Raw genomic sequence first — 15,071 nt, forward strand, 5'->3', positions numbered from 1 at the left:
AAAAGGCCTAGGCTCCCTGCTTGACGCAAGTGTTGGGAGAGGTAATTGGAATCTCCCGGCACACAAGACGAGTGCCTCCAAGCTCAATCGAGCAATATCCCAGTTATTCCTGGGGTAGACTGGTGCTACATACTAAGTTCCATAAGTGAGAAGGAAGGTGAACGCCTTGTCCAAAAGCATCTTACTTCTGAGAGTTGAGCTGACCCCCAGTCCCTCACAGTTCCACACTGCCTGCAGAGTGAGTTTCGCACGTCTTCACCAGAGACGTTTGCCAGAGGCTTCTGAGACGCAAGTTAACAATGCAGACCTGGAGGGTATCTCCAGGTGCAGTAGACTGGTAATCTGGGAACCTCCTGTCTCAGAATACTGCTACCTTGACCCTGCCATAAGTATGCAGCTAGTTGACAGCTGGCTTCAAGGCATGCTTCCTGTGAGAGCTAAAGACAGGGCACAACCCTCCCGCATCCTGCTTGACTGTAGAAGGAGCTGCTAACGTCCTCATGTTAGTGGCAAGGAAAGGTTGTGAGAAAAGCATGTGGAATCGTTGTGCCTGAACCCACGTGTATCTGAGTTGAATACAGCGATTTCCAAAGTCCTTCTTCATCAGAGTGTAGCTAGGTTCCCACTCGCATGTACGAGTGGGTAGCAGACATCTGCCTCCCATGCATACACAGTTCTGAGAGTTGAGCTTATGGCCTGTAACCCTACCTCCTGCCTGCAGCTAACTTTCGCTTCCAAAAGGCCTAGGCTCGCTGCTTCACCGAAGTGTTGGGAGAGGTAACTGGAATCTCCCGGCACACAAGACTAGTGCCTCCAAGCTCAATCCAGCGATTTCCCAGTAATTCCTGGGGTAGACTGGTGCTACATACTAAGTTCCATATGTGAGAAGGTAGCTGAACGCCTTGTCCAAAATCATCTTACTGCTTAGAGTTGAGCTCACCCTCAGTCCCTCACAGTTCCACACTGCCTGCAGAGTGAGTTTCCCACGTCTTCACCAGAGACTTTTGCCAGAGGCCTCTGAGACGCAAGTTAACAATGCAGACCTGGACGGTATCTCCAGGTGCAGTAGAGTGGTAATCTGGGAACCTCCTTACTCAGAATACTGCTACCTTCACACTGTCATAAGAATGCAGCTAGTTGAGAGCTGGCTTCTAGGCATGCTTCCCTGTGAGAGCTGAGGACAGGGCAGAACCCTCCCGCATCCTGCCTGACTGTAGACGTACCTGCTAACCTCCTTCTGTTAGTGGCTGGGATAGGTTGTGGGAAAAGCATGTGTAAGCATTGGGCCTGAACTCCCGTGTATCTGAGTTGAATACAGCGATTTCCAACATCCTTCTTCAATAGGAGTGTAGCTAGGTTCCAACTCCCATGTCCGAGTGGGTAGCAGACATCTGCCTCCCATGCATACACACTTCTGAGAGTTGAGCTTATGGCCTGTAACCCTACATCGTGCCTGCCGCTACCTTTCGCTTCCAAAAGGCCTAGGCTTGCTGCTTGACGCAAGTGTTGGGAGAGGTAATTGGAATCTCCCGGCACTCAAGACGAGTGCCTCCAAGCTCAATCGAGCAATATCCCAGTTATTCCTGGGGTAGACTGGTGCTACATACTAAGTTCCATATGTGAGAAGGTAGCTGAACGCCTTGTCCAAAAACATCTTACTTCTGAGAGTTGAGCTGACCCCCAGTCCCTCACAGTTCCACACTGCCTGCAGAGTGAGTTTCGCAGGTCTTCACCAGAGACGTTTGCCAGAGGCCTCTGAGACGCAAGTTAACAATGCAGACCTGGAGGGTATCTCCAGGTGCAGTAGAGTGGTAATCTTGGAACCTCCTGACTCAGAATACTGCTACCTTCACACTGCCATAAGAATGCAGCTAGTTGAGAGCTGGCTTCTAGGCATGCTTCCCTGTGAGAGCTGAGGACAGGGCAGAACCCTCCCGCATCCTGCCTGACTGTAGGCGTGGTTGCTAACATCCTAAAGTGAGTGGCTGAGAGAGGTTGCGGGAAAAGCATGTGTAAGCATTGGGCCTGAACTCCTGTGTAACTGAGTTGAATACAGCGATTTCCAATGGCCTTCTTCAATCAGAGTGTAGCTAGGTTCCAACTACCATGTCAGAATGGGGAGCAGACATCTGCCTCCCATGCATACACACTTCAGAGAGTTGAGCTTATGGCCTGTTCATCTCCATCCAGCCTGCTGGTACCCTTTGCTTCTAAAAGGCCTAGGCTCGCTGTTTGACGGAAGTGTTGGGAGAGGTAATTGGAATCTCCCGGCACCCAAGACTAGTGCCTCCAAGATCAATCCAGCGATTTCGTAGTAATTCCTGTGGTAGGCTGGTGCTACATACTAAGTTCCATAAAGGAGAAGGTAGCTGAACGCCTTGTCCAAAAGCATCTTACTTCTGAGAGTTGAGCTCACCCTCAGTCCCTCACAGTTCCACACTGCCTGCAGAGTGAGTTTCGCAGATCTTCACCAGAGACGTTTGCCAGAGGCTTCTGAGACGCAAGTTAACAATGCAGACCTGGAGGGTATCTCCAGGTGCAGTAGAGTGGTAATCTTGGAACCTCCTGACTCAGAAAACTGCTACCTTCACAATGCCATAAGAATGCTGCCTGTTGAGAGCTGGCTTCTAGGCATGCTTTCCTGGGAGTGCTGAGGAAACGGCAGAACCCTCACGCATCCTGCCTGACTGTAGGCGTAGCTGCTAACATCCTAATGTTAGTGGCTGAGAGAGGTTGTGGAAAAAGCATGTGTAAGCATTGGGCCTGAACTCCTGTATATCTGAGTTGAATACAGCGATTTTCAATGGCCTTCTTCAATCAGAGTGTAGCTAGGTTCCACCTCCCATGTCAGAATGGGGAGCAGACATCTGTCTCCCATGCGTACACACTTCTGAGAGTTGAGCTTATGGCCTGTAACCCTACCTCCTGCCTGCCGCTACCTTTCGCTTCCAAAAGGCCTAGGCTCCCTGCTTGACGCAAGTGTTGGGAGAGGTAATTGGAATCTCCCGGCACACAAGACGAGTGCCTCCAAGCTCAATCGAGCAATATCCCAGTTATTCCTGGGGTAGACTGGTGCTACATACTAAGTTCCATAAGTGAGAAGGAAGGTGAACGCCTTGTCCAAAAGCATCTTACTTCTGAGAGTTGAGCTGACCCCCAGTCCCTCACAGTTCCACACTGCCTGCAGAGTGAGTTTCGCACGTCTTCACCAGAGACGTTTGCCAGAGGCTTCTGAGACGCAAGTTAACAATGCAGACCTGGAGGGTATCTCCAGGTGCAGTAGACTGGTAATCTGGGAACCTCCTGTCTCAGAATACTGCTACCTTGACCCTGCCATAAGTATGCAGCTAGTTGACAGCTGGCTTCAAGGCATGCTTCCTGTGAGAGCTAAAGACAGGGCACAACCCTCCCGCATCCTGCTTGACTGTAGAAGGAGCTGCTAACGTCCTCATGTTAGTGGCAAGGAAAGGTTGTGAGAAAAGCATGTGGAATCGTTGTGCCTGAACCCACGTGTATCTGAGTTGAATACAGCGATTTCCAAAGTCCTTCTTCATCAGAGTGTAGCTAGGTTCCCACTCGCATGTACGAGTGGGTAGCAGACATCTGCCTCCCATGCATACACAGTTCTGAGAGTTGAGCTTATGGCCTGTAACCCTACCTCCTGCCTGCAGCTAACTTTCGGTTCCAAAAGGCCTAGGCTCGCTGCTTCACCGAAGTGTTGGGAGAGGTAACTGGAATCTCCCGGCACACAAGACTAGTGCCTCCAAGCTCAATCCAGCGATTTCCCAGTAATTCCTGGGGTAGACTGGTGCTACATACTAAGTTCCATATGTGAGAAGGTAGCTGAACGCCTTGTCCAAAATCATCTTACTGCTTAGAGTTGAGCTCACCCTCAGTCCCTCACAGTTCCACACTGCCTGCAGAGTGAGTTTCCCACGTCTTCACCAGAGACTTTTGCCAGAGGCCTCTGAGACGCAAGTTAACAATGCAGACCTGGAGGGTATCTCCAGGTGCAGTAGAGTGGTAATCTTGGAACCTCCTGACTCAGAATACTGCTACCTTCACACTGCCATAAGAATGCAGCTAGTTGAGAGCTGGCTTCTAGGCATGCTTCCCTGGGAGAGCTGAGGACAGGGCAGAACCCTCCCGCATCCTGCCTGACTGTAGGCGTGGTTGCTAACATCCTAAAGTGAGTGGCTGAGAGAGGTTGCGGGAAAAGCATGTGTAAGCATTGGGCCTGAACTCCTGTGTAACTGAGTTGAATACAGCGATTTCCAATGGCCTTCTTCAATCAGAGTGTAGCTAGGTTCCAACTACCATGTCAGAATGGGGAGCAGACATCTGCCTCCCATGCATACACACTTCAGAGAGTTGAGCTTATGGCCTGTTCATCTCCATCCAGCCTGCTGGTACCCTTTGCTTCTAAAAGGCCTAGGCTCGCTGTTTGACGGAAGTGTTGGGAGAGGTAATTGGAATCTCCCGGCACCCAAGACTAGTGCCTCCAAGATCAATCCAGCGATTTCGTAGTAATTCCTGTGGTAGGCTGGTGCTACATACTAAGTTCCATAAAGGAGAAGGTAGCTGAACGCCTTGTCCAAAAGCATCTTACTTCTGAGAGTTGAGCTCACCCTCAGTCCCTCACAGTTCCACACTGCCTGCAGAGTGAGTTTCGCAGATCTTCACCAGAGACGTTTGCCAGAGGCTTCTGAGACGCAAGTTAACAATGCAGACCTGGAGGGTATCTCCAGGTGCAGTAGAGTGGTAATCTTGGAACCTCCTGACTCAGAAAACTGCTACCTTCACAATGCCATAAGAATGCTGCCTGTTGAGAGCTGGCTTCTAGGCATGCTTTCCTGGGAGTGCTGAGGAAAAGGCAGAACCCTCACGCATCCTGCCTGACTGTAGGCGTAGCTGCTAACATCCTAATGTTAGTGGCTGAGAGAGGTTGTGGAAAAAGCATGTGTAAGCATTGGGCCTGAACTGTGTATCTGAGTTGAATACAGCGATTTTCAATGGCCTTCTTCAATCAGAGTGTAGCTAGGTTCCACCTCCCATGTCAGAATGGGGAGCAGACATCTGCCTCCCATGCGTACACACTTCTGAGAGTTGAGCTTATGGCCTGTAACCCTACATCGTGCCTGCCGCTACATTTCGCTTCCAAAAGGCCTAGGCTCCCTGCTTGACGCAAGTGTTGGGAGAGGTAATTGGAATCTCCCGGCACTCAAGTCGAGTGCCTCCAAGCTCAATCGAGCAATATCCCACTTATTCCTGGGGTAGACTGGTGCTACATACTAAGTTCCATATGTGAGAAGGTAGCTGAACGCCTTGTCCAAAAACATCTTACTTCTGAGAGTTGAGCTGACCTCCAGTCCCTCACAGTTCCACACTGCCTGCAGAGTGAGTTTCGCACGTCTTCACCAGAGACGTTTGCCAGAGGCTTCTGAGACGCAAGTTAACAATGCAGACCTGGAGGGTATCTCCAGGTGCAGTAGACTGGTAATCTGGGAACCTCCTGTCTCAGAATACTGCTACCTTGACCCTGCCATAAGTATGCAGCTAGTTGACAGCTGGCTTCAAGGCATGCTTCCTGTGAGAGCTAAAGACAGGGCACAACCCTCCCGCATCCTGCTTGACTGTAGAAGGAGCTGCTAACGTCCGCATGTTAGTGGCAAGGAAAGGTTGTGAGAAAAGCATGTGGAATCGTTGTGCCTGAACCCACGTGTATCTGAGTTGAATACAGCGTTTTCCAAAGTCCTTCTTCATCAGAGTGTAGCTAGGTTCCCACTCGCATGTACGAGTGGGTAGCAGACATCTGCCTCCCATGCATACACAGTTCTGAGAGTTGAGCTTATGGCCTGTAACCCTACCTCCTGCCTGCAGCTAACTTTCGCTTCCAAAAGGCCTAGGCTCGCTGCTTCACCGAAGTGTTGGGAGAGGTAACTGGAATCTCCTGGCACACAAGACTAGTGCCTCCAAGCTCAATCCAGCGATTTCCCAGTAATTCCTGGGGTAGACTGGTGCTACATACTAAGTTCCATATGTGAGAAGGTAGCTGAACGCCTTGTCCAAAATCATCTTATTGCTGAGAGTTGAGCTCACCCTCAGTCCCTCACAGTTCCACACTGCCTGCAGAGTGAGTTTCCCACGTCTTCACCAGAGACTTTTGCCAGAGGCCTCTGAGACGCAAGTTAACAATGCAGACCTGGAGGGTATCTCCAGGTGCAGTAGAGTGGTAATCTTGGAACCTCCTGACTCAGAATACTGCTACCTTCACACTGCCATAAGAATGCAGCTAGTTGAGAGCTGGCTTCTAGGCATGCTTCCCTGGGAGAGCTGAGGACAGGGCAGAACCCTCCCGCATCCTGCCTGACTGTAGGCGTGGTTGCTAACATCCTAAAGTGAGTGGCTGAGAGAGGTTGCGGGAAAAGCATGTGTAAGCATTGGGCCTGAACTCCTGTATATCTGAGTTGAATACAGCGATTTTCAATGGCCTTCTTCAATCAGAGTGTAGCTAGGTTCCACCTCCCATGTCAGAATGGGGAGCAGACATCTGCCTCCCATGCGTACACACTTCTGAGAGTTGAGCTTATGGCCTGTAACCCTACCTCCTGCCTGCCGCTACCTTTCGCTTCCAAAAGGCCTAGGCTCCCTGCTTGACGCAAGTGTTGGGAGAGGTAATTGGAATCTCCCGGCACACAAGACGAGTGCCTCCAAGCTCAATCGAGCAATATCCCAGTTATTCCTGGGGTAGACTGGTGCTACATACTAAGTTCCATAAGTGAGAAGGAAGGTGAACGCCTTGTCCAAAAGCATCTTACTTCTGAGAGTTGAGCTGACCCCCAGTCCCTCACAGTTCCACACTGCCTGCAGAGTGAGTTTCGCACGTCTTCACCAGAGACGTTTGCCAGAGGCTTCTGAGACGCAAGTTAACAATGCAGACCTGGAGGGTATCTCCAGGTGCAGTAGACTGGTAATCTGGGAACCTCCTGTCTCAGAATACTGCTACCTTGACCCTGCCATAAGTATGCAGCTAGTTGACAGCTGGCTTCAAGGCATGCTTCCTGTGAGAGCTAAAGACAGGGCACAACCCTCCCGCATCCTGCTTGACTGTAGAAGGAGCTGCTAACGTCCTCATGTTAGTGGCAAGGAAAGGTTGTGAGAAAAGCATGTGGAATCGTTGTGCCTGAACCCACGTGTATCTGAGTTGAATACAGCGATTTCCAAAGTCCTTCTTCATCAGAGTGTAGCTAGGTTCCCACTCGCATGTACGAGTGGGTAGCAGACATCTGCCTCCCATGCATACACAGTTCTGAGAGTTGAGCTTATGGCCTGTAACCCTACCTCCTGCCTGCAGCTAACTTTCGCTTCCAAAAGGCCTAGGCTCGCTGCTTCACCGAAGTGTTGGGAGAGGTAACTGGAATCTCCCGGCACACAAGACTAGTGCCTCCAAGCTCAATCCAGCGATTTCCCAGTAATTCCTGGGGTAGACTGGTGCTACATACTAAGTTCCATATGTGAGAAGGTAGCTGAACGCCTTGTCCAAAATCATCTTACTGCTTAGAGTTGAGCTCACCCTCAGTCCCTCACAGTTCCACACTGCCTGCAGAGTGAGTTTCCCACGTCTTCACCAGAGACTTTTGCCAGAGGCCTCTGAGACGCAAGTTAACAATGCAGACCTGGACGGTATCTCCAGGTGCAGTAGAGTGGTAATCTGGGAACCTCCTTACTCAGAATACTGCTACCTTCACACTGTCATAAGAATGCAGCTAGTTGAGAGCTGGCTTCTAGGCATGCTTCCCTGTGAGAGCTGAGGACAGGGCAGAACCCTCCCGCATCCTGCCTGACTGTAGACGTACCTGCTAACCTCCTTCTGTTAGTGGCTGGGATAGGTTGTGGGAAAAGCATGTGTAAGCATTGGGCCTGAACTCCCGTGTATCTGAGTTGAATACAGCGATTTCCAACATCCTTCTTCAATAGGAGTGTAGCTAGGTTCCAACTCCCATGTCCGAGTGGGTAGCAGACATCTGCCTCCCATGCATACACACTTCTGAGAGTTGAGCTTATGGCCTGTAACCCTACATCGTGCCTGCCGCTACCTTTCGCTTCCAAAAGGCCTAGGCTTGCTGCTTGACGCAAGTGTTGGGAGAGGTAATTGGAATCTCCCGGCACTCAAGACGAGTGCCTCCAAGCTCAATCGAGCAATATCCCAGTTATTCCTGGGGTAGACTGGTGCTACATACTAAGTTCCATATGTGAGAAGGTAGCTGAACGCCTTGTCCAAAAACATCTTACTTCTGAGAGTTGAGCTGACCCCCAGTCCCTCACAGTTCCACACTGCCTGCAGAGTGAGTTTCGCAGGTCTTCACCAGAGACGTTTGCCAGAGGCCTCTGAGACGCAAGTTAACAATGCAGACCTGGAGGGTATCTCCAGGTGCAGTAGAGTGGTAATCTTGGAACCTCCTGACTCAGAATACTGCTACCTTCACACTGCCATAAGAATGCAGCTAGTTGAGAGCTGGCTTCTAGGCATGCTTCCCTGGGAGAGCTGAGGACAGGGCAGAACCCTCCCGCATCCTGCCTGACTGTAGGCGTGGTTGCTAACATCCTAAAGTGAGTGGCTGAGAGAGGTTGCGGGAAAAGCATGTGTAAGCATTGGGCCTGAACTCCTGTGTAACTGAGTTGAATACAGCGATTTCCAATGGCCTTCTTCAATCAGAGTGTAGCTAGGTTCCAACTACCATGTCAGAATGGGGAGCAGACATCTGCCTCCCATGCATACACACTTCAGAGAGTTGAGCTTATGGCCTGTTCATCTCCATCCAGCCTGCTGGTACCCTTTGCTTCTAAAAGGCCTAGGCTCGCTGTTTGACGGAAGTGTTGGGAGAGGTAATTGGAATCTCCCGGCACCCAAGACTAGTGCCTCCAAGATCAATCCAGCGATTTCGTAGTAATTCCTGTGGTAGGCTGGTGCTACATACTAAGTTCCATAAAGGAGAAGGTAGCTGAACGCCTTGTCCAAAAGCATCTTACTTCTGAGAGTTGAGCTCACCCTCAGTCCCTCACAGTTCCACACTGCCTGCAGAGTGAGTTTCGCAGATCTTCACCAGAGACGTTTGCCAGAGGCTTCTGAGACGCAAGTTAACAATGCAGACCTGGAGGGTATCTCCAGGTGCAGTAGAGTGGTAATCTTGGAAGCTCCTGACTCAGAAAACTGCTACCTTCACAATGCCATAAGAATGCTGCCTGTTGAGAGCTGGCTTCTAGGCATGCTTTCCTGGGAGTGCTGAGGAAAAGGCAGAACCCTCACGCATCCTGCCTGACTGTAGGCGTAGCTGCTAACATCCTAATGTTAGTGGCTGAGAGAGGTTGTGGAAAAAGCATGTGTAAGCATTGGGCCTGAACTGTGTATCTGAGTTGAATACAGCGATTTTCAATGGCCTTCTTCAATCAGAGTGTAGCTAGGTTCCACCTCCCATGTCAGAATGGGGAGCAGACATCTGCCTCCCATGCGTACACACTTCTGAGAGTTGAGCTTATGGCCTGTAACCCTACATCGTGCCTGCCGCTACCTTTCGCTTCCAAAAGGCCTAGGCTCCCTGCTTGACGCAAGTGTTGGGAGAGGTAATTGGAATCTCCCGGCACTCAAGACGAGTGCCTCCAAGCTCAATCGAGCAATATCCCACTTATTCCTGGGGTAGACTGGTGCTACATACTAAGTTCCATATGTGAGAAGGTAGCTCAACGCCTTGTCCAAAAACATCTTACTTCTGAGAGTTGAGCTGACCCCCAGTCCCTCACAGTTCCACACTGCCTGCAGAGTGAGTTTCGCACGTCTTCACCAGAGACGTTTGCCAGAGGCTTCTGAGACGCAAGTTAACAATGCAGACCTGGAGGGTATCTCCAGGTGCAGTAGACTGGTAATCTGGGAACCTCCTGTCTCAGAATACTGCTACCTTGACCCTGCCATAAGTATGCAGCTAGTTGACAGCTGGCTTCAAGGCATGCTTCCTGTGAGAGCTAAAGACAGGGCACAACCCTCCCGCATCCTGCTTGACTGTAGAAGGAGCTGCTAACGTCCGCATGTTAGTGGCAAGGAAAGGTTGTGAGAAAAGCATGTGGAATCGTTGTGCCTGAACCCACGTGTATCTGAGTTGAATACAGCGTTTTCCAAAGTCCTTCTTCATCAGAGTGTAGCTAGGTTCCCACTCGCATGTACGAGTGGGTAGCAGACATCTGCCTCCCATGCATACACAGTTCTGAGAGTTGAGCTTATGGCCTGTAACCCTACCTCCTGCCTGCAGCTAACTTTCGCTTCCAAAAGGCCTAGGCTCGCTGCTTCACCGAAGTGTTGGGAGAGGTAACTGGAATCTCCTGGCACACAAGACTAGTGCCTCCAAGCTCAATCCAGCGATTTCCCAGTAATTCCTGGGGTAGACTGGTGCTACATACTAAGTTCCATATGTGAGAAGGTAGCTGAACGCCTTGTCCAAAATCATCTTATTGCTGAGAGTTGAGCTCACCCTCAGTCCCTCACAGTTCCACACTGCCTGCAGAGTGAGTTTCCCACGTCTTCACCAGAGACTTTTGCCAGAGGCCTCTGAGACGCAAGTTAACAATGCAGACCTGGAGGGTATCTCCAGGTGCAGTAGAGTGGTAATCTTGGAACCTCCTGACTCAGAATACTGCTACCTTCACACTGCCATAAGAATGCAGCTAGTTGAGAGCTGGCTTCTAGGCATGCTTCCCTGGGAGAGCTGAGGACAGGGCAGAACCCTCCCGCATCCTGCCTGACTGTAGGCGTGGTTGCTAACATCCTAAAGTGAGTGGCTGAGAGAGGTTGCGGGAAAAGCATGTGTAAGCATTGGGCCTGAACTCCTGTATATCTGAGTTGAATACAGCGATTTTCAATGGCCTTCTTCAATCAGAGTGTAGCTAGGTTCCACCTCCCATGTCAGAATGGGGAGCAGACATCTGCCTCCCATGCGTACACACTTCTGAGAGTTGAGCTTATGGCCTGTAACCCTACCTCCTGCCTGCCGCTACCTTTCGCTTCCAAAAGGCCTAGGCTCCCTGCTTGACGCAAGTGTTGGGAGAGGTAATTGGAATCTCCCGGCACACAAGACGAGTGCCTCCAAGCTCAATCGAGCAATATCCCAGTTATTCCTGGGGTAGACTGGTGCTACATACTAAGTTCCATAAGTGAGAAGGAAGGTGAACGCCTTGTCCAAAAGCATCTTACTTCTGAGAGTTGAGCTGACCCCCAGTCCCTCACAGTTCCACACTGCCTGCAGAGTGAGTTTCGCACGTCTTCACCAGAGACGTTTGCCAGAGGCTTCTGAGACGCAAGTTAACAATGCAGACCTGGAGGGTATCTCCAGGTGCAGTAGACTGGTAATCTGGGAACCTCCTGTCTCAGAATACTGCTACCTTGACCCTGCCATAAGTATGCAGCTAGTTGACAGCTGGCTTCAAGGCATGCTTCCTGTGAGAGCTAAAGACAGGGCACAACCCTCCCGCATCCTGCTTGACTGTAGAAGGAGCTGCTAACGTCCTCATGTTAGTGGCAAGGAAAGGTTGTGAGAAAAGCATGTGGAATCGTTGTGCCTGAACCCACGTGTATCTGAGTTGAATACAGCGATTTCCAAAGTCCTTCTTCATCAGAGTGTAGCTAGGTTCCCACTCGCATGTACGAGTGGGTAGCAGACATCTGCCTCCCATGCATACACAGTTCTGAGAGTTGAGCTTATGGCCTGTAACCCTACCTCCTGCCTGCAGCTAACTTTCGCTTCCAAAAGGCCTAGGCTCGCTGCTTCACCGAAGTGTTGGGAGAGGTAACTGGAATCTCCCGGCACACAAGACTAGTGCCTCCAAGCTCAATCCAGCGATTTCCCAGTAATTCCTGGGGTAGACTGGTGCTACATACTAAGTTCCATATGTGAGAAGGTAGCTGAACGCCTTGTCCAAAATCATCTTACTGCTTAGAGTTGAGCTCACCCTCAGTCCCTCACAGTTCCACACTGCCTGCAGAGTGAGTTTCCCACGTCTTCACCAGAGACTTTTGCCAGAGGCCTCTGAGACGCAAGTTAACAATGCAGACCTGGACGGTATCTCCAGGTGCAGTAGAGTGGTAATCTGGGAACCTCCTTACTCAGAATACTGCTACCTTCACACTGTCATAAGAATGCAGCTAGTTGAGAGCTGGCTTCTAGGCATGCTTCCCTGTGAGAGCTGAGGACAGGGCAGAACCCTCCCGCATCCTGCCTGACTGTAGACGTACCTGCTAACCTCCTTCTGTTAGTGGCTGGGATAGGTTGTGGGAAAAGCATGTGTAAGCATTGGGCCTGAACTCCCGTGTATCTGAGTTGAATACAGCGATTTCCAACATCCTTCTTCAATAGGAGTGTAGCTAGGTTCCAACTCCCATGTCCGAGTGGGTAGCAGACATCTGCCTCCCATGCATACACACTTCTGAGAGTTGAGCTTATGGCCTGTAACCCTACATCGTGCCTGCCGCTACCTTTCGCTTCCAAAAGGCCTAGGCTTGCTGCTTGACGCAAGTGTTGGGAGAGGTAATTGGAATCTCCCGGCACTCAAGACGAGTGCCTCCAAGCTCAATCGAGCAATATCCCAGTTATTCCTGGGGTAGACTGGTGCTACATACTAAGTTCCATATGTGAGAAGGTAGCTGAACGCCTTGTCCAAAAACATCTTACTTCTGAGAGTTGAGCTGACCCCCAGTCCCTCACAGTTCCACACTGCCTGCAGAGTGAGTTTCGCAGGTCTTCACCAGAGACGTTTGCCAGAGGCCTCTGAGACGCAAGTTAACAATGCAGACCTGGAGGGTATCTCCAGGTGCAGTAGAGTGGTAATCTTGGAACCTCCTGACTCAGAATACTGCTACCTTCACACTGCCATAAGAATGCAGCTAGTTGAGAGCTGGCTTCTAGGCATGCTTCCCTGGGAGAGCTGAGGACAGGGCAGAACCCTCCCGCATCCTGCCTGACTGTAGGCGTGGTTGCTAACATCCTAAAGTGAGTGGCTGAGAGAGGTTGCGGGAAAAGCATGTGTAAGCATTGGGCCTGAACTCCTGTGTAACTGAGTTGAATACAGCGATTTCCAATGGCCTTCTTCAATCAGAGTGTAGCTAGGTTCCAACTACCATGTCAGAATGGGGAGCAGACATCTGCCTCCCATGCATACACACTTCAGAGAGTTGAGCTTATGGCCTGTTCATCTCCATCCAGCCTGCTGGTACCCTTTGCTTCTAAAAGGCCTAGGCTCGCTGTTTGACGGAAGTGTTGGGAGAGGTAATTGGAATCTCCCGGCACCCAAGACTAGTGCCTCCAAGATCAATCCAGCGATTTCGTAGTAATTCCTGTGGTAGGCTGGTGCTACATACTAAGTTCCATAAAGGAGAAGGTAGCTGAACGCCTTGTCCAAAAGCATCTTACTTCTGAGAGTTGAGCTCACCCTCAGTCCCTCACAGTTCCACACTGCCTGCAGAGTGAGTTTCGCAGATCTTCACCAGAGACGTTTGCCAGAGGCTTCTGAGACGCAAGTTAACAATGCAGACCTGGAGGGTATCTCCAGGTGCAGTAGAGTGGTAATCTTGGAAGCTCCTGACTCAGAAAACTGCTACCTTCACAATGCCATAAGAATGCTGCCTGTTGAGAGCTGGCTTCTAGGCATGCTTTCCTGGGAGTGCTGAGGAAAAGGCAGAACCCTCACGCATCCTGCCTGACTGTAGGCGTAGCTGCTAACATCCTAATGTTAGTGGCTGAGAGAGGTTGTGGAAAAAGCATGTGTAAGCATTGGGCCTGAACTGTGTATCTGAGTTGAATACAGCGATTTTCAATGGCCTTCTTCAATCAGAGTGTAGCTAGGTTCCACCTCCCATGTCAGAATGGGGAGCAGACATCTGCCTCCCATGCGTACACACTTCTGAGAGTTGAGCTTATGGCCTGTAACCCTACATCGTGCCTGCCGCTACCTTTCGCTTCCAAAAGGCCTAGGCTCCCTGCTTGACGCAAGTGTTGGGAGAGGTAATTGGAATCTCCCGGCACTCAAGACGAGTGCCTCCAAGCTCAATCGAGCAATATCCCACTTATTCCTGGGGTAGACTGGTGCTACATACTAAGTTCCATATGTGAGAAGGTAGCTCAACGCCTTGTCCAAAAACATCTTACTTCTGAGAGTTGAGCTGACCCCCAGTCCCTCACAGTTCCACACTGCCTGCAGAGTGAGTTTCGCACGTCTTCACCAGAGACGTTTGCCAGAGGCTTCTGAGACGCAAGTTAACAATGCAGACCTGGAGGGTATCTCCAGGTGCAGTAGACTGGTAATCTGGGAACCTCCTGTCTCAGAATACTGCTACCTTGACCCTGCCATAAGTATGCAGCTAGTTGACAGCTGGCTTCAAGGCATGCTTCCTGTGAGAGCTAAAGACAGGGCACAACCCTCCCGCATCCTGCTTGACTGTAGAAGGAGCTGCTAACGTCCGCATGTTAGTGGCAAGGAAAGGTTGTGAGAAAAGCATGTGGAATCGTTGTGCCTGAACCCACGTGTATCTGAGTTGAATACAGCGTTTTCCAAAGTCCTTCTTCATCAGAGTGTAGCTAGGTTCCCACTCGCATGTACGAGTGGGTAGCAGACATCTGCCTCCCATGCATACACAGTTCTGAGAGTTGAGCTTATGGCCTGTAACCCTACCTCCTGCCTGCAGCTAACTTTCGCTTCCAAAAGGCCTAGGCTCGCTGCTTCACCGAAGTGTTGGGAGAGGTAACTGGAATCTCCTGGCACACAAGACTAGTGCCTCCAAGCTCAATCCAGCGATTTCCCAGTAATTCCTGGGGTAGACTGGTGCTACATACTAAGTTCCATATGTGAGAAGGTAGCTGAACGCCTTGTCCAAAATCATCTTATTGCTGAGAGTTGAGCTCACCCTCAGTCCCTCACAGTTCCACACTGCCTGCAGAGTGAGTTTCCCACGTCTTCACCAGAGACTTTTGCCAGAGGCCTCTGAGACGCAAGTTAACAATGCAGACCTGGAGGGTATCTCCAGGTGCAGTAGA

This window comes from Canis lupus, chromosome 27 (assembly GCF_048164855.1).
Source record: "Canis lupus baileyi chromosome 27, mCanLup2.hap1, whole genome shotgun sequence".
Classification (NCBI taxonomy): Eukaryota; Metazoa; Chordata; class Mammalia; order Carnivora; family Canidae; genus Canis; species Canis lupus.